The 27,380-nt window shown below is 45.3% G+C and overlaps 1 pseudogene; it reads left to right on the top strand.

Moving 5' to 3' along the window:
* LOC112892605 overlaps positions 1-24,772 on the top strand; it is a 64,212-nt pseudogene extending 39,440 nt beyond the window's left edge.
* Positions 24,773-27,380: the final 2,608 nt, after the last annotated feature.

The raw sequence follows: 27,380 nt of genomic DNA, 5'->3' as shown, positions 1-27,380 counted from the left end.
GCTCGACTAGCTTAACAGCAGCACGCTGGAAAGGCTCGCATAAAGAGCTATCTCGACTACATCCTGAGTGGCTGCACTCAGAACAGTCTTGTTTCTGCCAAAAGAATGGCAAGCTCGCGGCACCACCCGCACCTGCTCCTTGCAAGCTTGATCCGTCCGTCCGGGTCTTACCTAGCTTACAAAGCACGCTCACAGCAGGAGCGACTTTCGACTACACTCCGAGTCGCTGCACTCGGGGGAGTCCCCTTTTTGCCCTATGCACGGCAACCCCGCGACGATGCTCGCGTTCTTTCCTAACAAGTTTAGACCCGCTCGATTGAGTCATGGCTAATCTGTTAGACAAGTATTAGCCACCCTTCGGGTCGTTGCACCCAGGGAAGCGTCTACTACTTGAGCCTTGTAAGCCTGGATCCCAATTCAGCTAAGGCACGCAAACAAGTAGAGATATCGAGTGAAGTATTTACATAAGAGAATGATTACTTGTTTCTCATACCCTAATCCTGCAGTACACTGTGTACAATTTGTTCTGCTACAGGTTAGGCCTCTTGCAGGTACTCCTCGAATCGCTCATCCGTGCAGTCCGCCACCATCCCTTGCGCAAAAATGCCCAGCTGCGCGTTCGGCACGAAGGACTTCACATACGCGAGGGCATTGCTCACACATGCGACTGGAGTGTCAGATAAGAATTTGAGCAATTTCTTCGGGGCTTCGCGGAGTCGCTCCAGCAGGGGCTGCGGGCCCGCTTCACCTTCTTCTGGGGGATCCACCATGTCCACCAGCTCCTGGGCGGCCCCCCGGAGGTCCTTCAGCTCCTTGCGCAGCTGCTCGTCCTTCTCGCCCAGCGCTTTGACTTGCTGAAGGCAGTCGACGAACTGACGTTCAGTATCGCCAATCACCTTCTGCAGCCTTTCGACATCATCTGTACGACGATACAGTATATTCTTCACGTCAGTAAGCAGCTCCTCTTTGTGTTTCGTTATTTTCCTAAGCTCTGCGGTAAGGGTACTTCAGCATCTAAGGGGAGTTACTAAGGAAAAGTACTCGAGGGAAGCGAGGGCCTACCTTGGTGCGCCTTCTTCTCTGCGTTGAGCTGCTCCTGGTACTCTGCTTGTTGCTCCTTGAGCTGTTGTTGGAGCTTGGAGTTGGCCTTCTCGAGGTTCTTCAGGTCATTCTTGAGCAGCCAGGTCTCTCGAGTTCTTTCTTGCTTCAGTATGTCCAGCTCTCGCTGCAGATAGCAATTCTTTGTAATTTCCTCGGAGACGCGCTTGTCCAGGGCAGCTAACTCTCGCGCGTCACTCACAACCGCGCGGAGTTTCTCCGACTTCTTCTGGGATTTGGTGATTACATGCTGCGCAAAAGACGGAGATTGAGTCATAAACAACTCACCAATGTGCACATCTGGAACATTACCCAAGTACTACCATGGAGAAGTCGTATAACTCCTTGAAGGTGCTCTTGAAGGTCTTCAGATTTTCTACCGTCAGCAGGAGGTCGTCCACCAAGTCGGTGGTGATGACGTTCTGGTGCCCCGGCCCGGCCCTCAGCACCTCACGGGGATTCCCCGAGGACCCGGCGATACCTCCGGGCGGCGGCTGCGGTACACCTGCAAGTATACAATGTAGTCAACACATTGTGCCTAGACCTTCGGTAACCAGTCGCGGGCAGATAAGCGCGTAACTGTGCCATCGGTAGGAGCGGCATCAGGGGTCACGACTTGTTCTCCGCCACCAGGTCCGGCTCCTTCTTGCCGGGGCTCGGGAGGCGGCAAGTCGGGAAGCGCCGCATCTGCCTCAGGGGCCACCTCCGTGGGTACTGGCCCCCCAGGCGCCGAGGGCTCGGAGGCTGCAGCAGTCGGGGCAGGCTCCGCACCGGAGGAATCAGCTCGGGTTGATGGCTCTGGGGTGGCGGTAGCCGTGCCTGGGTCCATCTGAAGTTGTACGGGGCTTGCAGCCCTGATGATACCAAAGACATTGTTATCCAAGTGGGCAAGAGCAAGATCTTCAAGCGGCAGGAGGAAAACTCATAGTGTCGACTTCTTTTTGGCAGCCTTCTTCACCCGCCAGGCCCGTCGAGGAATACCTGTTGCCGGCGGCGAGGCTTGGTCAGCCGATGGAGGGGTCCCCGCCACGGCAATAGTCACCGCAGCGGTGGCGGAAGGGCCTGTTTCCACCCTTTCGGGCTCGGTCCCGGGTGGCAGAGCAGGAAGACTACAAGTGAACACTGTTAGTATTCAGTATCATTAACACTTAGCAACTCGTCCAAAACAGCAAAGTTAGTACCTGGCGGATTCGACTTCTTGCGCTTTGCGCTTGAGCACCAGTCGTTGGCCCTTGGGCACCAGTGGCAGAGCGCCGGTCAACTCCACGCTCTAATCGGAGGAGTTGTCCCGGCGCGGTCCTTCTTCGGCTTCTTCTCTCGCCTGCGAGCCCACGCACTCGGTGGACTCGCTGCTGCCTTGAGCTGCAGCAAGTCGAGCTTTCTTGGCTGCAGCGGCAGCAGAGGGGAGGAGATGATGGGGGCGGGGGATGTCCGGTCGCGGCGGGTAGCTGCAGTACAGCTCCGTGTGTCCCTGCACAGAGTTCTTCAGTACAGTAACGGTGCAATAACAGATATCTTCAGCGCAAAGAAGTCGAATACTTACCGGTGTGGGCGGATTTTGTGCGGAGAACAATGTGGGCACGTATGGCACGGCATCCACGTCAAGTAGCACCCGTTGAACTCGCTGGAGCGAGACTTCATTTGGTAAATCCTCTGCGCACATGCGAGAGGGATCAGCGGGGCCCGTGTACTTGAAGCCCAAATAATGGCACTGCTGGATGGGCTGGATGCGGCTTTTGTAAAATGAAAACATGACGGAGGCGCCGGTCACCCCTTTCTTCTTCTATGCCTCGATGGCGTCCAGTAGCTCTCTGACTTGGACCATCTCCATATCGGAGGGTTCAAGGTTCCATTCCCCCCTCACCACAGGCGGTCTGTTTGACTTCGTCGGAAGATTTGGAGCATGGTTTTCGATGTAGAACCATTGGTTTTTCCACCCAGGAAGGTTTGAGGGGAACCTGTACGAAAGGTATTTCTCGCCGGCCTGCTGTCGCAGTTGGATGCCAGCGGCCCCTACTACAGAAAGTTTCTTTGTGGTAGGCTGGGGTTTGACGCGGAAGAGGAAGCGGAATAGATCCCAGTGGGGTTCGATTCCGAGAAATGCTTCGCAGAGGTGGATGAAAATGGAAATATGGCAAATGGAATTAGGGTTGAGGTGATGGAGCTCAAGCCCGTAATAATAAAGAAGGCCACGAAAGAAGGAACAAGTGGGGAGGGCCAATCCCCGTTCGGCAAAATGGAAGAATGTGATGATTTCGTCAACATTCTCCATGGGGAAAGGTTCACGGAAAGAGGGGCGCCAATTGACAAGGTTCTTCTCTTGCAGCAACCCCTCGGAAACTAGTTTGTTCAGATGGTTGAGGGAGCACTTACTGTGTGTCCACTCCGCGGTCGATGGCTCTGCATCTTTCTTCATTCCCTCTGTAAAATCCAGGTAGTTAGACAACTAGATACTAAGTTGGGTGTATTATATGTAAGCATGTTATAGTGTATACAAGTTGTACAAAGCAATAAGGGTATATTTGTAAATTATGAGTTTTATAAATTCTTATGTGCAAGTGTGTAAAAATGCTCTTAAATGTCAAATTCAGATGGCTATAGAAAAGAAAAGAGCAAAAGTTAAATAAACCTAAGGGGAATAGACTTTATATGCAATTAAGGACCTTTATGTGATTAATACAAAAATATAAGGACTTACATATAAAATGGTTGAAAGATAAAAGTAAAACTTAGTTTTACCTAAGGGCTAAAGTGTAAAAAGAGCTAGTCATGATTACTGCAGAAAAACTTACAAAGAGACCCCAAACATTAGAGCATTTTGTTAAAAATTATAAAACAAAGTTTATAATTTGAGTTGTGATCAAAAGTTCAAAATAAAACCGTACCCTTTGAGATTTTGAACTCAAGCTCTAAAGTATTCTTGTAGTATTTGAAATTCTCTACAACTTTGCTTTAGACATTTTCTTCATTAGGATTTTGTAGCAGTGGGAAATTTTGGTTTACAGAGGAGTCCCTGAACTTTTTAGAAATCACAAACTAGTCCTTCTGACTCCAGTCTGCTTCGTCTTCCTCTGACCGCGCCGCTTCCCCCTTCTGCTCCGCCCTGCCACCGCCGTTCACCGCCGGCGCAGACCTCCAGAGCTCCACCTCCAGCTGCTACACCATCCACGCGTCACCTCCCCTCGGTTCCGGCCGTTTTCCTCTCCCTTCCTGGCCGCACGCGCGCGCGCCACGATATCCCGAGCTATCTCCGGCCGCCACCTCCTTGCCGTCGTGGACAGCTCACTGCAGCGCCATAACCTCCTCCCTCTCGCGCGCAACAGCACCACTTCAACACACACAGCCTATTATGTTACTTCCAGAGCCCAATTCCGAGGAACCGAGCCGCATTTCCTCGCCGCCGTCTTCCTCCGCTCCGGCCGCGCACAGCACGCCCGTGGGCAGCCTACACCGGACCTCCTCCGCCTCAATCAACATCTACACAAGCTTTCCCGTGACTTGCTCGTGCTCGACGACCCACTGTTCTTCCTCAATTTCTACTGAAGCTTTGTCCCCGACGAGCGCCGCCGCCGCCGCCTTCGGCCTCCACCGTGGGCAGTTCGCTCCGGGTACTCCCACGCCACCACGACCCCCTGGCCAGCACCACATCATCACCCTAAAGCTGTACGACCCATCCATTGGCCCTCTTGTGCACCACAGTGCCTTTCTGACGCTCGCCGGCGTTCTTCCTCGCCGCCACTGCATCGGTCTCCGTCGATTCCCCTCGATTCAGCATGTTTTCATCCAATGGATGGCACGTACATGTTCCCCACGACTCACTGGTTCTCGTGCGCAGGTTACTTGCCGACGTTCGCCACCGGAGCTCCGCCGTCGACGGTAACCCCTCCGCCGTCACCTCGGGCTCAAGTCGAACTCCACCATTCCGGCCATCCCCGTCCACGACAAGTAGTGCAACTAGACCACAGTAAGACCCTGAGCTTTTCCCTGCCCTTGAACCTCGCCGCCGGTGACCACCGTCGCCGGAACACGGTCGCCCCCGCTTTGCTCTGTTCGGGTTTACGGCCAAGGACCTCGGGTTAGAAGGAAAAGAAATCCAGGGGGTTAAGTGCATAGCCTAAGACTCAGTTGAATAGTAACCAGGGACCTCCTTATGTAAATCATGCTGTCAACTTAGAAATACTATATCTCTCCAAGGAAAAATCATAAAAATGTAAACTAAATTTTGTTGGAATCCTTAGATAAAGATCTACAACTTTACTTAAAGGGTCAACTTCAGGTTTTGAATGTTTGATGGTCTAATTTAAATATCAAATTTAGTTGCTGGTAGGCTTAGGAAATGCCTAGTAATTCATAGAAAAATGATAAAATAGTAAAACCAATTCTGTTAATTTTCTTTCAACATATAGAATTGAAGAAAAATAATTATCCTAGTATTCTAATATTAGTTCCTTAATGTACAAGTTTAAATAGAAATAGTATATAGTTCATCTTACATAATTAATTTTTCATATATGTTAATGGTTCAAAAATCAAGAAAATATTTTAGGGTGCTATGCTTTAGTAGTTTAACCTGTGATTAAATTTCCAACTAAGAATTAGATGTCAAACATATTAGACATAATTTAATTAATCCATAATGTAATAATAATACAAAGATCATGTGAAAAATTAGTATAGTCAATGAATAAAGTTTTTAAGAACTACCCCATCTGTTGTTCCATGCCACTAGTTATGTAATTAGTATAGCTAACCCTGTTGTTTAATGGGTTTAGATAAAACATATAATGCTCGATAAATGACTGCCCAGTACAGGGTAATTAAGTTATTTATCGAAATATAACATCCTTTACATTGAATTGCAACTTTATCGTGAATTGAAATACAAATGTATGTATCCATTAAACTTCATCTTGCATATCATGTAGACTCGACCACTCTCGCTGACGGGGACTATCAGCTGATTCCGGATCAAGAAGGAGGTTATTCTGAAGACTCCGGGAATCTCGTCGCAGAATTCTCTGAAGTCCCGAACCAAGGTTCGGAGAATATTAACTTGATTGACCCCAGCCCCACCAGCGAAGGCAAGCCCCGGACATAACCCCTACTTTATTACACTGCAACCTATATTATTTATATATCTTTATGCATTAGGTTCTTAGGAGTTGTTTGGAAACTTTAGTTGCATTGGTCCAGGAACCAATGTATTGAACACTAGAACTCGAGTCCGACTAGCTGCTATGCTAATAGGGCCGGTAGAAGTCGGGTGATTTCCTGTCACTCGCGCGATATAGGAGTTGTAATGTTTACATTCCTGTTATCACTATAAGGATGACGGACGGGAGTTTGCGAGGTATCATGGTTGAGATGATACCCCGTCTGTGCTATTGAATTGGATAAGGTCGCGGTGTGTGGTAGCGGTGGTTAAGCGTTTGAAAGTACTAGCCACATGCCGTGAAATATGGTAAGCGGTAAGCCTAGTAACCGATCGGCCCGAGAAGTGGACATACCTCCCACCACATGTATTTGCTTCTTTTGGTTACTTTGTTCGACGTGTAGGCATACGTGTTGCTGGGCGACCAGAAATACGGGTTTTGTAGTCGCGCTACAGACGTATGTCCTGCACTTTGGAAGTGCGTATGACCTGCAGTCGCTTGTGGTGGATCTGATCCACGAGTCGGAATGAAAGGCAAACGGTTGCTTCGGAATGACCCTGTGGTGTTCCAAGCATGTGTGTTAGGTTTACCTTGCAAGGTTTGAATCTCGATTCAGAATCGTCCGCCTCTCACGATGTATGAGACTGCTTATTCCCTTTACCACATAGAGTAACAAGAGTAATTATGTGATTATCAAAGATGATGTTTGAGTAAAGATTCTACCATGTTTGAATAGTTATAGGTGCTTATCTAGAATGGTTAATCAACTAGAACCTGAAAGTTAAAAGTTGAAATTAAGGATCTACTCTTTGTTGCTTTTCAGCTGAAAACCCTAACCAAAGCTAAAAGCCATCATGAGTTTAGCTATGGGCTAAAGTATACCCAATTCCGGGTAAGTCTTGCTGAGTATTAGAATACTCAGCCTTGCTTTTGTTGATTTAATCCAGGTAATCCTCCTGATGAGCCATCGTTCATTACACCGTGGCCCTACCCTTTGCCTGATGGTTGGTCCGTGGAATGGGATCCGTCCCCGGCCAACATAGATTCCACCGAATGATATTATGCCAGGGCTAGCATAATATCTGTAAAGATGACGTGTATAATGACTACGCTTTTCAAACTCCGCTGCTTTGTCTAAAAACTAAAACCTGTCTTGTAATAATCTCTCATCCGTGGGAGCTAATGATGCTTGGTACGTTTTTGTAATATAACTGCCTGTGGTGTAAGATATTTTGGCATTGTATCTCTGGACTCACCTTCGTGTGAGGTACCTTGTTGGATCCTGCGTTCGGTGGTTTATCGGGACGTTACCCGACAGACCAATAGTTTTATACCGTTTGAAGTACGAGGTAGCCCTTCGGTGAGGACTCGCGTACTTGAGCCGGTATAAATCAGGTTGGTTCTACCACAGCTGGTATCAGAGCTAACAAGGTATACTGGAGATATAAAGTGCCTTAAAAATACTTTTGGTATAAAATTTGACCAACAAAGTATTTTGCAAAAGGTACGTTGGATTCGTTAAGGTTGTGCTTAGTACGTAAAGCCCTAGGGTGATATTTAAGGGAAAATTAGAGGTGGCTGTAACATATATATATAACTCTAACTTCCAGCATTACTTTTCTGTTGAAACTTAAATTTATGCACAACCCAACCTTACTTTCTGTAACGACATCTTCGATCGTGAGGTAAGAAGGTAAGGATCCTCAGCCAACTGAGGGAGCTTGGCCTTCCTGTCGGTGATGCGAACCGAACGCTGTTTCTCAAGCAGTGGCCTACTTGAGATGCTGCCAATGTACCAATTTCGGTTGACTACATTGGGAGTATATGGTCCGGCGCAGGGTATGGCGATCGCTGTTCATACCCCCGCATTTTGCGGTACCCCCGTGAATACGTTATCTCGATAACGTATGTTAACGTTGTCTGTACGGCGGTAATTGTACAGATGCTGTTTCTATAGTGAGCAGTAATGAATGGGGACGCTTTCATGACATGCTGGCATGAAAGGTTCATTGAATATATATATATATGCATTGTGGTTTTCTGCAGGTACACTAACCACGATTCCGAAACTAGGACGGATAGGGTTTATCGACTAGTTAATAGTGAGAGATGTATTTATATTGTGCCACCGTAACTAACCACGTAAGACCAAGATTACTTGGCAGTTAATTTTTGTTTGTGAGATCGGTTAGTACGTGCATGCATAATCCATTAATCAACTAAATTGAATGCTTAAATTGATGCTTCCTAAGAAATAGGCAACATGTTGGTATTTCTTAATTTTGGTAAGTAGAATCTTTAGTTGGGTATCTTAGGCATCCCTCTGATTTCCAGCCTTTGCTGTTATCAGAATTAACTTTCTTAATCCATTTACCTTGTGAGCTTTCCGCAGGGTAAATATATCTTACCATTTGCATTGTTGTCGCAGATGGCTGCTCCTTCCAATACCTTTTGGGATCAGGAAGGGCACTTTCACACCAATGGTTTACATTGGGAAGGGTTTCCTCGTCTTTTGTGGGAATCCTTGAGTATGTTTCATTATACAGAACCTCCTCTGTATGATGGGGTAGAGTATCGTGAAGAAGGAGTTCCCCGCTGCAGGGTTAAGATGATAATTCCTCAACACCCTTTCCGCTCCTTATGGCCTCCCATAGAAGTGGAAGTGGTTGGATATCGTCTAGTGGATACTCTTGAAACTGCTGCTTTAGAAGCTATTAAACTCTTCTGCAATCAGCATCCGATTGAAGTTGCTGCATATCCTATTGGGTTATTTCCTACCATAGACTCGGGTAATTTGGACTGGGATTTTCGGACAGACCATCATGGTCATCTGCTAGGAGATCTGGCTGAAGAAACCGTCCGTATCATTACCAGGTTTATGGATGTGCAATATCATTACCAGATGCTACTGCGTCATGGGGTGAGTCAGATAACTGGTGTGGCTCAAAGCCACTATCAGAATGCTGACCATCAAGTAACCCAAATAGAAGAATTACAAGCCTTGGTGACTTAAAAGGATGAAATCATCGCCGCAAGGGATGAGACAATCCTTCATCGAGAAGATCAGATCAATGAGAGTGATCATATTATCACTCGGCGTGACACTGTTATTGAGTTCCTACAGGCACAAATTCATGATCTGATACTTGCAGCTGATGATGCTCAGGCTCACATTGAGGAATTGCAGCAACAACCGATACTTCACGCTATACCCATAATGCCTGAAGAAGAAGAAGAAGATCCAGAAGAGATTGAGGGTGTTTCAGAGATTGACTCTGAGCATGGGGATCCAGTTCTTAGTCCCTATCACTCTTCTTCTGGCAGTCAATCTTCTGTAGGCAACTTCGACGATTTTTAGTTTAGCAAATCGTCGACTATCTAGATGTAACCTATGGGGAGTGTAATAACTTAAGGAGTGTGTAACTTAGCTAGATCTCATGCCAATTGTTGTAACATAGATGGCCTGCGTAGAGATCTTTCGGATGTACGATGCGGAGAACAAACAGAACCAATATTGTAATATAAGTTTCCTGTTTTATCATCCTGTTCATTATCCTTATGATTCTGAAATGAGATGATTGAATGGAGTATGTGCTTTGTTTATATCTTCTGAAATTGGGAGTAAGGCTATATGGTTAATGATGGACATCTCCTTTGTTTCAGATGGTTGGAGCCACACGCGGAACCCCGGAAGGTTTCCGGGCTGATCAGGCCAGCGGTTCCCAACAACCGCCACCACCTCCTCCCAACCTTGCCGAAGTCATGGCTCGGCAAACGGAGCTGCTCAACCTGCTGGTACAAGCCCAGCAAAACCAGCAGCATCAATTCCGAGGAGGCCGTGATGATCGCAATCCTCCTGTGGCTAGTTACCAAGATTTTCTTAGTACCCAGCCGCCCTTTTTCAGTAAGGCCGAAGAACCATTGGATGCCGATGCCTGGCTCCATATTATTGAATCGAAGTTCGCTCTCCTGACCATACCTTGTGCGGACTCTAGCAAAGCTTCCTTTGCTGCTCAACAACTTCGTGGTGCTGCTCGAATCTGGTGGGACAATTTCCATGCCATGCAACCTGCAGGGCATGTCATCACATGGGATGACTTCCGGGTTGCCTTTCGAGCGCATTATATTCCCGCAGGACTGTTGGAGCGAAAACTTAATGAGTTCCTGGCTCTTACTCAAGGTGCCAATACAGTTCTGCAGTACTCACAGAATTTCAATCATCTGTGCCAATATGCCGGATATCATGCAGATGATGATGTCAAGAAACAAGACCGTTTCCGTCGGGGCCTTAACACCAAACTCAAGGAACGCCTGAATCTTGTGAGGGCTAATACTTTCAGTGAGTTGGTTAACATGGCCTTAACTCAAGAAGATTGTATTGTGGCGCACTATGCCGAAAAAAAGCGGAAGAACCCTGCTGGACCCTCGAGCACTCAACCATCGAGGTATCGGGTTGTTTCCAATACGCCGCCCAGAGCACCACAGCGCAATGCCCCAACGGGTAGATTGGTTTTTAGGCCGCCCCAACAGCAGGGAAGGTATAGACCTCCCGTTCCTCCGCAACAAGTACAACCATCTGGCCCACGGCCAAATGTTCAACAAGTACCACAGAGAGGCAGCAACTATCGCTGTTTCAATTGCGGAAGTGCGGATCATTTCATCCGGGATTGTCCGCGGCCCAAGAAACCTAATCCAGGACAAGGCTCTACCCAGGGTAACCAGAATAAGGGCAAGAAGCCGGTGATGCAAGTCCGGCAAGGACGGATTAACTTCACCACTTTGACAGAACCTCCAGATGGAGCTCCCGTCATGTCGGGTACATTTTCTATTCACCACAAACCAGTTGTTACTTTATTTGATTCTGGAGCAACACATAGCTTTATTAGTAATAACTGTGGTACCCGACTAGGACTTGATTCTTGTCCTATCCAGGGGTCATACATGATTTCTACCCCTGGAGGAAAAATCACCTCCAACAAAATGGTTAAAAGTGTGCCAATTCAATAGGTAGCATTGAAATCAAAACTGATTTGGTTTTACTAAGTTTGGAGGGTATCGATATTATACTTGGGATAAACTGGATGACTGAACATCAAGTCCGGTTAGACATATCTTCCCGAGTTATCGAAATTGATTCACCGTATCGTGGGGCCATTACTCTTTATTTGCCTCAGCCAGAATATCTACATCCTTGTACTTATGCTATCACAGATATCAAAGTCAAGGATATTCCTATAGTATGTGAGTACCCCGATGTCTTTCCAGACGACTTGCCTGGAATGCCACCAGATAGAGACATCGAGTTCATCATTGAACTTCAACCGGGCACTGCTCCTATTTCAAAGAGGCCGTATCGCATGCCTCCAAATGAATTAGCAGAACTGAAAATTCAGCTTCAAGATCTTCTTGATAAGGGGTATATACGTCCAAGTGCTTCACCTTGGGGTTGTTCTGCTCTCTTTGTCAAGAAGAAAGACGATAGTCTGAGGCTATGTGTCGATTACCGTCCACTCAATGCGGTTACTATTAAAAATAAGTATCCTCTTCCCCGCATTGATATCTTGTTCGATCAACTAGCCGGAGCTAAGGTCTTCTCCAAGATTGACTTACGCTCTGGTTATCATCAGATCAAGATTAGGCCTTTTGATATTCCAAAAACGGCCTTTCTCAACCAGATATGGACTTTATGAATATCTGGTTATGTCATTTGGACTTACTAATGCACCGGCATACTTCATGTATCTCATGAATTCAGTATTTATGCCGGAATTAGACAAATTTGTCGTGGTCTTCATTGATGACATTCTGATATATTCCAAAACTAAAGAAGACCATGCTAAGCATTTACGTGTCGTTCTTCAACGACTACGTGATCATCGCCTTTATGCCAAATTCTCGAAATGTGAATTTTGGCTGGATAGTGTGAAATTTTTGGGACATACTATCTCTAGTCAAGGCATATCAGTTGATCCAATTAAAGTTCAAGAAGTTATGGACTGGAAACCTCCAACTTCAGTCCATCAAATCCGAAGTTTCCTTGGATTGGCAGGATATTATCGCCGATTCATTCCAGACTTCTCCAAGATAGCTAAACCCATGACTGAGCTACTTAAGAAAGAAGTTAAGTTCCGTTGGGATGATAGGTGTGAGGAAGCATTTCACACCTTGAGAAAACTTCTGACAACCGCTCCAGTATTAGCTCAGCCAGATAGTACACAGCCTTTTGATGTCTATTGCGATGCTTCCGGAGTTGGCCTTGGTTGTGTTCTTATGCAAAACAACCGGGTTATTGCTTATGCATCCCGAGCACTTCGGACTCATGAACAAAATTATCCAACACATGATCTTGAATTGGCAGCAGTTCTCCATGCTCTCAAGATCTGGAGACATCATCTTATGGGGGCTAAGTGTAACATTTACACTGACCATAAGAGCCTCAAGTATATTTTCACTCAAGCTGATCTAAATATGAGGCAAAGGCGTTGGTTAGAGTTGATCAAAGATTATGACCTTGAGGTACACTATCATCCGGGCAAAGCTAATGTGGTTGCGGATGCACTTAGCCGCAAAGCACACTGTCATTGTTTATCCATAGCAACTTTCAGTGACACTCTTTGCCATCAGATGAGAAAACTCAATTTAGAGATCATTTCTCAAGGTAGTCTGAATCTGTTATCTATTGAATCCACTCTCCAAGATAAAATCATTATGTCTCAACTTAATGATGAGGGTGTCAAAATTATCAAATCCAAGTTATCCCAGGGAGAAGCTAAATATAAGTGTTTTCGCACTGATCATCAAGGAATCCTGTGGTTCAACAATCGTATTGTTGTACCTAAAGATCATCAGCTTCGCAAGCAAATCCTTGATGAAGCACATTTATCCAAGTTCTCTATTCATCCTGGTAGCACCAAAATGTATCAAGATCTACGGCAACATTTTTGGTGGACCAGAATGAAAAGAGAAATTGCTAAATATTTGTCTGAGTGCGATACGTGCCAGAGAGTCAAAGCTAGTCATCTCAAGGCTTCTGGTACACTTCAGCCATTACCCATTCCGTCATGGAAGTGGGAAGACATTAGCATGGATTTCATTGTCCATCTTCCCAACACATCTCAAAAGCATGACTCCATATGGGTGATCATTGATAGACTCACAAAAACAGCTCATTTTCTTCCTATGCATACCACTTACTCTGCTAAGAAGTATGCCGAAGTCTATCTAGAACAAATTGTTCGATTGCATGGGGTTCCAAAAACCATCATCTCTGATCGAGGGCCCCAATTTATCGCACGATTTTGGGAGCAATTGCAATCAGCTCTAGGGACCAAATTGATTCGAAGCTCTGCGTATCATCCCCAGACTGATGGGCAGACTGAGCGAGTTAACCAAATCCTTGAAGACATGCTCCGAGCTTGTATTATTCACTATGGTACAAGTTGGGACAAGTGCCTTGCTCTAGCTGAATTTGCTTATAACAACAGTTATCAAGCTAATCTTCAAATGGCTCCTTTCGAAGCGTTATATGGTCGCAGATGCCGAACTCCTTTGAGTTGGTCTGAGACCGGTGAACGCAAAATCTTCGGACCAGACCTAGTCATTGAAGCCGAAGATAAGGTTAAAGTTATTCGATCTAATCTTAAAACTGCACAGTCCAGGCAGAAGAGTTATGCAGATAAGAGGAGGAAACCTCTACAATTCCAAATAGGAGATTTTGTCTATCTCCGAGTATCTCCTACCAAAGGTGTCCAACGTTTTGGCATAAAAGGGAAACTAGCACCACGGTATGTCGGACCCTTTGAAATTCTTAATGTTTGTAGCCCAGTGGCTTACAGACTTCGTCTTCCATCTCAATGGGCGGCTATTCACGATGTCTTCCATGTTTCTCAACTTAAGAAGTGTGTCAAAGTACCCACGGAAATCGTTGAGACATGTGCCATTGAGATTGAACCCGATCTCTCGTACATCGAACAACCTCTTCGAATCCTGGATATCAAGGAAAGACTCACCAGCAGAAGGGCAGTTAAGATGTACAAAGTTTTATGGGATCATCACACCGAAGAAGAAGCGACTTGGGAAACTGAGTCTTATCTTCAACGGAATTTCCCAGACTTTCTTCAAGCCAATCCCCAAATCTAATCATCCGTTTCTGCTCAGCTTCGGAATCTCGGGACGAGATTCTTTTTAAGGGGGGAAGGCTGCAAAATCCAGGTAGTTAGACAACTAGATACTAAGTTGGGTGTATTATATGTAAGCATGTTATAGTGTATACAAGTTGTACAAAGCAATAAGGGTATATTTGTAAATTATGAGTTTTATAAATTCTTATGTGCAAGTGTGTAAAAATGCTCTTAAATGTCAAATTCAGATGGCTATAGAAAAGAAAAGAGCAAAAGTTAAATAAACCTAAGGGGAATAGACTTTATATGCAATTAAGGACCTTTATGTGATTAATACAAAAATATAAGGACTTACATATAAAATGGTTGAAAGATAAAAGTAAAACTTAGTTTTACCTAAGGGCTAAAGTGTAAAAAGAGCTAGTCATGATTACTGCAGAAAAACTTACAAAGAGACCCCAAACATTAGAGCATTTTGTTAAAAATTATAAAACAAAGTTTATAATTTGAGTTGTGATCAAAAGTTCAAAATAAAACCGTACCCTTTGAGATTTTGAACTCAAGCTCTAAAGCATTCTTGTAGTATTTGAAATTCTCTACAACTTTACTTTAGACATTTTCTTCATTAGGATTTTGTAGCAGTGGGAAATTTTGGTTTACAGAGGAGTCCCTGAACTTTTTAGAAATCACAAACTAGTCCTTCTGACTCCAGTCTGCTTCGTCTTCCTCTGACCGCGCCGCTTCCCCCTTCTGCTCCGCCCTGCCACCGCCGTTCACCGCCGGCGCAGACCTCCAGAGCTCCACCTCCAGCTGCTACACCATCCACGCGTCACCTCCCCTCGGTTCCGGCCGTTTTCCTCTCCCTTCCTGGCCGCACGCGCGCGCGCCACGATATCCCGAGCTATCTCCGGCCGCCACCTCCTTGCCGTCGTGGACAGCTCACTGCAGCGCCATAACCTCCTCCCTCTCGCGCGCAACAGCACCACTTCAACACACACAGCCTATTCTGTTACTTCCAGAGCCCAATTCTGAGGAACCGAGCCGCATTTCCTCGCCGCCGTCTTCCTCCGCTCCGGCCGCGCACAGCACGCCCGTGGGCAGCCTACACCGGACCTCCTCCGCCTCAATCAACATCTACACAAGCTTTCCCGTGACTTGCTCGTGCTCGACGACCCACTGTTCTTCCTCAATTTCTACTGAAGCTTTGTCCCCGACGAGCGCCGCCGCCGCCGCCTTCGGCCTCCACCGTGGGCAGTTCGCTCCGGGTACTCCCACGCCACCACGACCCCCTGGCCAGCACCACATCATCACCCTAAAGCTGTACGACCCATCCATTGGCCCTCTTGTGCACCACAGTGCCTTTCCGACGCTCGCCGGCGTTCTTCCTCGCCGCCACTGCATCGGTCTCCGTCGATTCCCCTCGATTCAGCATGTTTTCATCCAATGGATGGCATGTACACGTTCCCCACGACTCACTGGTTCTCGTGCGCAGGTTACTTGCCGACGTTCGCCACCGGAGCTCCGCCGTCGACGGTGACCCCTCCGCCGTCACCTCGGGCTCAAGTCGAACTCCACCATTCCGGCCATCCCCGTCCACGACAAGTAGTGCAACTAGACCACAGTAAGACCCTGAGCTTTTCCCTGCCCTTGAACCTCGCCGCCGGTGACCACCGTCGCCGGAACACGGTCGCCCCCGCTTTGCTCTGTTCGGGTTTACGGCCAAGGACCTCGGGTTAGAAGGAAAAGAAATCCAGGGGGTTAAGTGCATAGCCTAAGACTCAGTTGAATAGTAACCAGGGACCTCCTTATGTAAATCATGCTGTCAACTTAGAAATACTATATCTCTCCCAGGAAAAATCATAAAAATGTAAACTAAATTTTGTTGGAATCCTTAGATAAAGATCTACAACTTTACTTAAAGGGTCAACTTCAGGTTTTGAATGTTTGATGGTCTAATTTAAATATCAAATTTAGTTGCTGGTAGGCTTAGGAAATGCCTAGTAATTCATAGAAAAATGATAAAATAGTAAAACCAATTCTGTTAATTTTCTTTCAACATATAGAATTGAAGAAAAATAATTATCCTAGTATTCTAATATTAGTTCCTTAATGTACAAGTTTAAATAGAAATAGTATATAGTTCATCTTACATAATTAATTTTTCATATATGTTAATGGTTCAAAAATCAAGAAAATATTTTAGGGTGCTATGCTTTAGTAGTTTAACCTGTGATTAAATTTCCAACTAAGAATTAGATGTCAAACATATTAGACATAATTTAATTAATCCATAATGTAATAATAATACAAAGATCATGTGAAAAATTAGTATAGTCAATGAATAAAGTTTTTAAGAACTACCCCATCTGTTGTTCCATGCCACTAGTTATGTAATTAGTATAGCTAACCCTGTTGTTTAATGGGTTTAGATAAAACATATAATGCTCGATAAATGACTGCCCAGTACAGGGTAATTAAGTTATTTATCGAAATATAACATCCTTTACATTGAATTGCAACTTTATCGTGAATTGAAATACAAATGTATGTATCCATTAAACTTCATCTTGCATATCATGTAGACTCGACCACTCTCGCTGACGGGGACTATCAGCTGATTCCGGATCAAGAAGGAGGTTATTCTGAAGACTCCGGGAATCTCGTCGCAGAATTCTCTGAAGTCCCGAACCAAGGTTCGGAGAATATTAACTTGATTGACCCCAGCCCCACCAGCGAAGGCAAGCCCCGGACATAACCCCTACTTTATTACACTGCAACCTATATTATTTATATATCTTTATGCATTAGGTTCTTAGGAGTTGTTTGGAAACTTTAGTTGCATTGTTCCAGAAACCAATGTATTGAACACTAGAACTCGAGTCCGACTAGCTGCTATGCTAATAGGGCCGGTAGAAGTCGGGTGATTTCCTGTCACTCGCGCGATATAGGAGTTGTAATGTTTACATTCCTGTTATCACTATAAGGATGACGGACGGGAGTTTGTGAGGTATCATGGTTGAGATGATACCCCATCTGTGCTATTGAATTGGATAAGGTCGCGGTGTGTGGTAGCAGTGGTTAAGCGTTTGAAAGTACTAGCCACATGCCGTGAAATATGGTAAGCGGTAAGCCTAGTAACCGATCGGCCCGAGGAGTGGACATACCTCCCACCACATGTATTTGCTTCTTTTGGTTACTTTGTTCGACGTGTAGGCATACGTGTTGCTGGGCGACCAGGAATACGGGTTTTGTAGTCGCGCTACAGACGTATGTCCTGCACTTTAGAAGTGCGTATGACCTGCAGTCGCTTGTGGTGGATCTGATCCACGAGTCGGAATGAAAGGCAAACGGTTGCTTCGGAATGACCCTGTGGTGTTCCAAGCGTGTGTGTTAGGTTTACCTTGCAAGGTTTGAATCTCGATTCAGAATCGTCCGCCTCTCACGATGTATGAGACTGCTTATTCCCTTTACCACATAGAGTAACAAGAGTACTTATGTGATTATCAAAGATGATGTTTGAGTAAAGATTCTACCATGTTTGAATAGTTATAGGTGCTTATCTAGAATGGTTAATCAACTAGAACTTGAAAGCTAAAAGTTGAAATTAAGGATCTACTCTTTGTTGCTTTTCAGCTGAAAACCCTAACCAAAGCTAAAAGCCATCATGAGTTTAGCTATGGGCTAAGGTATACCCAATTCTGGGTAAGTCTTGCTGAGTATTAGGATACTCAGCCTTGCTTTTGTTGATTTAATCCAGGTAATCCTCCTGATGAGCCAGCGTTCATTACACCGTGGCCCTACCCTTTGCCTGATGGTTGGTCCGTGGAATGGGATCCGTCCCCGGCCAACATAGATTCCACCGAATGATATTATGCCAGGGCTAGCATAATATCTGTAAAGATGACGTGTATAATGACTACACTTTTCAAACTCCGCTGCTTTGTCTGAAAACTAAAACCTGTCTTGTAATAATCTCTCATCCGTGGGAGCTAATGATGCTTGGTACATTTTTGTAATATCACTGCCTGTGGTGTAAGATATTTTGGCATTGTATCTCTGGACTCACCTTTGTGTGAGGTATCTTGTTGGATCCTGCGTTCAGTGGTTTATCGGGACGTTACCCGACAGACCAATAGTTTTATACCGTTTGAAGTACGAGGTAGCCCTTCGGTGAGGACTCGCGTACTTGAGCCGGTATAAATCAGGTTGGTTCTGCCACACCCTCGATCTCTGACTTCTTGGATGCCATCTCCGATGCGCTGGCCACGAGATGCTCGGGGGCTGCGGGGAGAGGGGCGGGGAGGTCGGAGCGGGAGAATCTCCTTGGGGGGATGGCGGCGGTGCTTGGCTCGGATTGGGGAATTCGGTGGCTTTTGATGGAATGTAGATTGAAAGCGTGGTTTTCTCCTTCCGTCATCGCGGGGTTAAATAACCAGCGGGGTGGGAAAAGTTACTATTCTGAAGTTCAGGAGTCACTTCCGAGAATATTCCGAATATGAGGGGTCGTTTGATGGATTATTTGGATTGGATATTCGTTTAATCATTTTTTCAGGGTTTGTTCGCCTGAAAAAGCATTTTTTCGAATTAATAATCTAATACCCATCATCTGTACCATCGTTTTGGTAATTTTGCAATGTTGTCATTTTTCGCCTGCATGCCACGGTTATTGGATCCTTATCTCCAAATTTTGTGGGATTTGGATTCAAGGCTCGGGGGCTGCGGGATACGTGGCATCGACTACTTATTTTTTCAAATCTTTTGAAGGATAAGTAGAGTCACAGACAAGTGGGACCCTCAGCCTGATTCTCCGATTCAACCTAAGGCTCGGGGGCTACTCTATATGGAGTGCGATTTTTAAATCGCACGCCATAACAAAAATCGGAGCATAAGCACCTCATAGCTTCGATGCAGCCAAACAAGTACTCGAAGAAGGACTTCAAGATGAAGTTTCAGAAGAAGTCGAAGACTGCTTCGAAAGTACTCGATAAGCCTGCAGTACTCAGCTACAAAGAGCTCAGGGGCTTGTCAGACCCGGGGCCACCGGGCTGGGCACGTTACGTAGTCTAAGAGATTAAGCCCGTCTTATCTCTTATTCATTCTGTTTATCTCTTGTTTATCCCGTTTAAATAAGAGATAGAGCTAACCAACACGGAGAGGATCTACTCGAGATATGCTCTGGTATGATCCCTCGACGGAGGTTGGTTAGCATCTTTGTAACTCTGACCTCTCGGATATATAAGGGAGGTCAGGGACCCCCCTCAAAAAAAGAGATCATTAGGTCATTCTACACCAAAGGGAATACAAACCACCATACAGGACGTAGGGTGTTACGCTCCGTGCGGCCTGAACCTGTCTAAAAGTCTTGTGTTCTTTGCACCTTCGAGTTTCTGATCTCGGCGTCTCCTCACCCAAAACTTACCACCTTGGGTATACCTCTCGGTGGGCAGCCGGTTAAACACCGACAGCTACCCATCTATCGACATCAGCCCATCGGCCACATTCTCTTTAGTCTAGTTCCATGTTTGTAGTCTCATCAGCTTAAGTCCGATGTTAATATCCTGTTCCACCTGGTTCGTGTAACGGATCCAGCTTAGATGGCCCCATCGGCTAGATGTCAATCGATTGTTTTACCGACGTAATCAAGCCGATGCAACCACATCTAGTTACCTAGAATAACATTAAGCACATCTTAGTTAGGCACAATTATTACAGAGTAGGACAAATCAGCTACACGGCTGATATGCCCCAGTAGATATAGGAGAACATTAAGGGTGAAAACCAGCTACACAGCCAACCCACCAATCGACTGAATACACCGAGACATAGACCGTACGGATACATAGTTCGACTAGTCTACCAATACACCATCGGCTAGTTACTCGCACTAGTCAACTAGCTATGCCGATACATAACTCGACTAGTTCTACCCGATGTGTAAATCGGCTAGTATACCAATTCACAGATCGACTAGAACACGTACACAAATCGGCTCAGCCGATGTTCACACAATCAACTAGTTTTGTTAAAGCATAGGTCGGCTATGCCGATACGCACGCGATCGGCTAGATACGCCGATACTCACACAGATCAGTTAAGACACAGCTGCTTTAGGAAACACCCCTCTGCTAAAATAATCGATACCTTCGTCGATCAATTAGGAAGTCGATACACCTATCAATCGGCTACACAAGCCAAAGTACCCAACCCTAGATCAGTAAGATAGCACAGTCGACACGCCTCTGTTAGGCACAACCAAGGCACATTAATCGGCTAAACCTGATGCACCCTCGTCGACTAAGGCAAGCCGATACACCAACCATTAGTTAGGCAAAAATATGCTGATAACTAGATCTAATCAGCAAGATCCTTCCTTGTTCTATCCTTGAAACACTGTACCTTTAATATTCCTACCTCTATCAGTCGTTTTAACCTTAGATGAAACTAAATCAGTTAATGTCTTCTGCTCATATACAGAAACTACTCATGCCGATTTCTCTTCTAAACAGAAATCAGCAGATTTCCTAATGCTGTGTAGATAGCTCCCTCCTTTACCGATTCTATCGACTGAACCCCGGTTGTTTCCAATCGACTCTGCTGTAACCTTCAACAAATAGCCGATTTTAATCAGTTGTCCAACTAAAGCTCTACCCAAGTTAGTTTCTGATCTTTTTGATTATTATGTGAGTAGTATGTTAAATGAGTGTTGGATTACAACTTTATTGCAAAGTAAGATAGTTTTATGTGTACACTTTGAATGTAATATTGCATTGCATGTAGATACAACTACTTCCGCAAATGGTACCTATGAGATCTCCCAGGAGTCTGCAGAGGATGTTTCTGAAGACCAAGTGAACGTTACCAAGGGATTATCTGAAGCTCCGAACCAAAGTTTAGAAGATAATAATACTAACATCCCTGACTCCAGCCCCACCAGCAAAGGCAAGCCCCGGTGCATAACCCAGTATTTCAAATTATTACATTATGCAATCTTATACTTATAAATTATATCCTGCATTAAGTCTAGGAGTTGAAATGGAACCTTAGATGCATTGATGCTAGGAACCTATGTAATGTGCCTGAGTCCATATCAGCTAGATGCTCTGCTAATAGGATCGGCAGAAGTCGAGTGATTTCCTATCACTCGCGCGATATAGGAGTTGAATGTTTACTATCTTGCAATCACTATAAGGATCATGGACGGGGTCATGTGCAGTAACATGACCTGGAAGTTTACCCCGTCTGTGTTGATAAAAGTTGATAAGGTCGCAGTGTGTAGTAGTGGTGGCTAAGCGTTTGACAGTACTAGCCACATGCCGCGAAATATGGTAAGCGGTAAGCCTAGTAACCAATCGGCCCGAGGAGTGGACATACCTCCCACCACTCGTAATTTGGTTTTTCTCACGCTCCGACGTGCGGGAGTACGTTCCGCACAGCGGAGAGTAATACGGTCATGTAGTCGCGCTACAGACGTATGTCCTGCACAATTGGTGTGCGTACGGTCCTACAGTCGCTTGTGGTGGCCGTGTTCCACGAGTCGGAATAAAAGGCAAATGGTTGCTTCGGAACTATCGCTGGATGTTCCAAGCGTGTGAGTTAGGTTTGCCTTGCAAGGTTTGGAAATTCGATTCAGAATCGTCCGTTTCTCGCGGAGATTGAGACTGCTTATTCCTTCTCCCACATAGAGTAATAACAGTAACTATTGTTGGAATAATCTGAATGGATGTTAATCTCTACATTGATTGTCTAGTATAGGTGCTAATCTAGAATGATTAATGAGACTAGAATCTGAAAGCTAAAATATGAAAGTAGATCATACTCTTTGTTGCTTTTCAGCTGAAATTAAACACGGAACCATTACAAGCCAGCATGAGTCTAGCTACATGGCTAAGTATACCATGACCCGGATAAGCCTTGCTTAGTATTAGTATACTCAGTCTTGCTAGTTATATGTTTTTCAGGTAATGTCTTTGAAGACCCTACTCTTCCCCTGTCTTGGCCCTGTGCTCTTCCAGATGGTTGGTCCGTGGAATGGGATCCATCCCCGGCCAACACTGATGATACCGAGTGATGTCGTGCCCGGGCTTAGCATGACATCCGTCTTGACGACGTGTGGTAAATCGTCGCGTTTATTTTCCGCTGCCAAGAACGGTTTGTAATAATTTTACTAAATGTGGAACTTAGTACTACTTTTGGAAACTCTTGTAATGTAATTCCCTGTGATGTAAATTATGATGGTCACTGTATCTCTGGACTCACCTTCATGTGAGGTAACCTTATTCGATCCCAGAAGTTAGGTGGTTTCATCGGGACTCTACCCGACAGGCCAAGGGGTTACACCATTTGAAGCACATTGGAGCCCTTGAGAGAGGACTTGCGTACTTGAGCCGGTGTAATTCAGGTTGGTTCTGCCACATTATTTGTAGAAGATTTGAAACTAGAAGGGCTCTAGGCAAAGAAACCGAGGGCTAGAATATAATTAAACCTTAGACCTAGGGTTTAGATTGAAAAACAGAGAGGCAAGGGACGGTGGGTTATATTTTGGAAAAGGACATGGGCTTAAACAGAAGAAAAATGATCTATTTGTGAATACTTTTGAACTGCCGTGGACTGCGGGTTGATTTCGATAGAACTCAGGGGCTAAAGTGCAAAATTTCCTAGGGTTGACCGGTATCGGTTATTTGACTGCGGTCTAGATCTAATCTAGACCGTCGGATCTGGATCGGACGGCGGGGAACGGCTGGTGGCGCTAGCGCCGGCGGCGAGTTCTTGTGGCAGCGGGCGGCAGCGGCTCGTCGGGAAAATCGCGTAAACGCGAATCCCGCCACTATTTCAACTCGGGTTTGGTTGGGGAGAAAGAGATTGAGGAGGGAATGTGTCTAGGGGTTTAAGACGAGGCGCCGGGGGCTGAGGAAGGCGGACGACAGCGAGGCGTGGCCCGGCAGCATCGGCGAGCAATCTTCACGGCGGGACGGCGGGGAAGAAAGGGAAAAGAGGCCGGCGAGATTCCTCACCCCAAGGTGAAGCTCCGGTGGTGGCTTGCGGCAACAGAAAAGCGGCGAGGCGGCGACGGCGACCGAGGAGCGGCGGCGAAGGCGGCAGCGTGGCTAGGGTTGCGAAGAAAAAGGTGGCGGCTGCGGGTCTTGCGGGTCCTAGGGCATGGGGCGGCGGTTTTATAGGGCGGCTGCGGGTGCCTTGGTGTGCGGAACTCGGGTGTCGCGCGGCGGGGGAAGCCGTGCCACGGCTGAACTCAATGCGAGTCTGAGCCCGGCTCGAGCTCGAGGTCAGGGAAGACCCCGACAGGTGGGTCCCGACTGTCAGCAAGAGAGGAGGGAAGGAGAGAGGGGCGCGCGGGCTAGCTAGGCCGGTGGAGGCGCAAGCAGCTGGGCCAGTTGGGCCATGCGGGAGGAAGGGAGGGGAAGGAAGAAAGGCTGACTGGGCTTGGGCCGTGTGGAAGAAAAAGAGAGAAGGGAAGGAGAAAGAGAGAATGGGCCAGGTCCAAAGAGAAAAAGATGGAGGAAAAAATTGCATTCAAATGCATTTGAATTTAAATTTAAAATTTAAATTCAAATAGAAGACAAACAATAAAATAATGCAATGGCATGAAATGCAAGATCTATATTTCCTTATATTTCTTTTTAGGGTCAGGTAAATTACTATTAATTCATGCTCTAAAATCAAAATAATTGAATAAAAATCTTATGGATCCTGTAAATAATTTTATTTAGGTTGCTAATTTGAAAATTAGAGTGTTATAACTTATAACGAAATGCCTTTTAGCCTCAGCCCAGTTGGCTGGACTTCCTTGCTTGGTGCATGCAGGACACATGGAAACATGGAGCTTGGAGCAAGAGCAGCCAAAGAAATTCTTCATTTGAGTCCTTCCAATGCATCGGCACCTGTCGTGCTCTCGAATATGTATGCTAGTGCTGACAAGTGGGAAGAAGCTGCAAAAATAAGGAAGCTCATGAGAGATCAGGGCATTAGAAAAAAAAACCTGGCTGCAGTTGGATAGAGCTAGGAAGAACAGTTCATATATTTGTTGCCAATGAAGTTTCACATCCTAGAATCAAAGAGGTATACAGATTCTTGGAGGTGATGTCAGAGAAAATGAGGCTTGCAGGGTAGGTTCCAGATGTAAGATGGGCCTTGGCAAAGGATCAGACAGAAGAAGGGGAGGTGAGGCTGAGGCATCATAGTGAGAAGCTTGCTGTGGCCTTTGGTTTAATGAACACAAAAGAAGGAGAACCTATACTTGTGATGAAAAACCTAAGGATATGTGGAGATTGTCATAATGCTATCAAAATCATCTCTGCTATACCTCACAGGGAGATCACTGTCAGAGATACACACCGGTTCCATTGCTTTAGCGACGGAAGCTGCTCTTGCGGAGACTATTGGTGAAATCTTCACTCGTGAAGTTCATGAGCAAACAGAACTGATGTTTTGTTTCAGTCACCGCTTGTGTAAAGATTATGGCACTGGAATTGGAAGAAACTCTTGAAGTCCATGCCATAGGGATCAAACACTTGGAAGGAAGGTAACTTGTGATTGCTAAAAGTCTTGAAGGTATCTGAAATTCTGAACATTAATACATTTTGGCGGTAGGGAAAATTTATGAAAAGCACATTTGTTGTATCTTAGGATAAAGGTATATAGCATGAAAACTGAAGTGTTCCTGGAGTTGACATGGAGTTTTCAGAATTCACTTCTGCTTTGCTTTTCTAGTTGCCCTCCGGAATGAAGATGAGTTTGGTTTGGTGGACATTGCATCCTCTCATCAGTGTAAGGTTCCAAATTCACTGCTACTGTATTACAAACCTATGACTAAATCTGCATTCTTCAAAAATGTGTGGTCTCCATCTTATTTTCTGTTGGAACATTTGCATATTGGGCTCCTGCGCCCTGCAGGTTGGATGGAGCATTGGAGCTATAGCCGCACACATCTGCAACATGAGTGCATCAGTGACATTTTGGTGCATTTAAGCTAACAAAGGTGTACCAGTTCCCTGCTGATCTGATTTACTTCTATGTGATGGTGAGCACCTGCACCTGCAACTCCAAGATGTCGATACATTCTTTGAAGTGCTTCACACAAAGTGCATGAGGGTGGCAATATCTTATTGAACCAACATTTACAATGCGCAACAGGTATCAGGGAACACATGCATGACTGTGACATTGACATGTACTATTATGACACTAACACGCAGATAGGTTTAAACCCTGTCTTCTATATGTGCATTAGGTCTAATTGAGGGATTGCTGAGTAGAGCTCATGATGACCTGGGGCCATGGCAGGATCAATACGAATATACGATCCTTGGACGTGATCAGCCTTCATCAGCACCAATGCTTCTGTTCTAGGTGTTCTTTCATGTCTATCCTTGGACGTGATCAGACTTCATCAGCACCAGTGCTTCTGTTCTAGGTGTTCTTTCATGTCTAAGGGCTAGTGATCCTAAGTTTTCCTACTCTATTTACAATTGTTTTTTGACCAATGCAACAGCTTAATGTGGTTCTTCAGTACACCTGACTCATTCTACTTGGTATGTGCTGCATCTTGATATTGTATTTGCCATAATCCAAAGATACCAAGGATCAGTGTTTTACTGCAGAACTAAGAAGGCCAAGCATATCCATGTCATGAAAAATAAATTGAATTCTGATACATCAATATTCTTATAGGATGGAGTGTATTTGTATGGGATGTTGAGAAATGACTGAACACCATGGAGCCGGATGTTGTTCATAATAGAAATGCTTATCCATTCTCTTTGATTTGTCTAATAATCTGCAACCTTGTACACCTGTCTCAGTTACAATATTAGCACACCTCTTGTTGTTTCTCATACAAGATTTAAGTGGAGCTTGTACCCTGACCGACTTATGCAGACATGCACTGATGGGGTGAGTCTTCCCTGCAGTAACTGCAGGACTGATGGCCCATATTTGGAACTTAGAATAAAATAATTAATGCTCCTTCCAATCTGGCTGCACTGGGGCCTCACCTGCACGGCCGCAGAAGAATTCCCAACGTTGGGGCGTCGGTGGAGGAGGCTATGAGTGGGAAGGGGGAGAAGGCGGCCATGGTGTCCTGCTTGATCTACCTCAATGCAGTGCTTTTCAGTGTCGGGGAGAGGTCCATCGCCTGGCTGCACTGCGGCCATGAGTTCCACCTAGTTGAGTGCCGATTGATGCTGAATTTGCCCGTGGGTTCTTGGTTGCAAATTTTGTAGTTCAACAGGTAGGATAGGTGCGTTGGAGTGGCGATTTAGATGTAGAGGACTTGTACATGTGACCAAGATCACGATTTTGGTTGGTGAAATTAGGATCAAATCATAATTTTGTAGCTGCTGCGTTGCTTTATTTTAAGCTTCTCTAAAGTCCTTATTCTTTTGGGTTACCATATGGAATTGTATTGTAAGATAACATTTCATGGGTGAGTTTTAGTTGGCTCGATACGCAGGTGCTGTTGTGGCCTAGATTCCATGTCCAGAGGATGATTTGGTAGTTTATACGGTGCGGCACATCCTAGATTTAAATCGCAGGTCCTGAAAATTCTAAATGCACACTCCTTGGACCATATAATTGCTTCCAATTTAGATCTATCAGCGGTCTTCTCCTCTGTAACTTATACCGTCCTTGTAGTGTTCTACTGCAGGTAGCTTTGTTGGTTGCTAGCCTGTTACCTGCTGACAAAAACTGCGTCCACGTGTACCAAGGTAAAAAGATTGATAAGAAATTCCTACCTTGATTGTATTTACAAGGCCGGTTTCATGCCCAATTAATCTGATGATGATCCATCAAGGTAGAAATAGATACTACCTTTATTTTAAATAATTGACTGTAGTGATTCAGAATACCAATAGCACAGCTGGATTTTGCCACTTGCTCATTACAGTTCTTGCTTTTATACATTAAACGAGAAAAAAGATTATTGCTTATGTTTGGTAGGTTCTGCCACACTTCTGAAATTTATGAGTTCTTCATATTGAGAGTTACCAAGGCT

Source organism: Panicum hallii, chromosome 5 (genome assembly GCF_002211085.1).
Source record: "Panicum hallii strain FIL2 chromosome 5, PHallii_v3.1, whole genome shotgun sequence".
Taxonomy (NCBI): Eukaryota; Viridiplantae; Streptophyta; class Magnoliopsida; order Poales; family Poaceae; genus Panicum; species Panicum hallii.
This window is presented reverse-complemented; position numbering and strand designations above follow the sequence as displayed.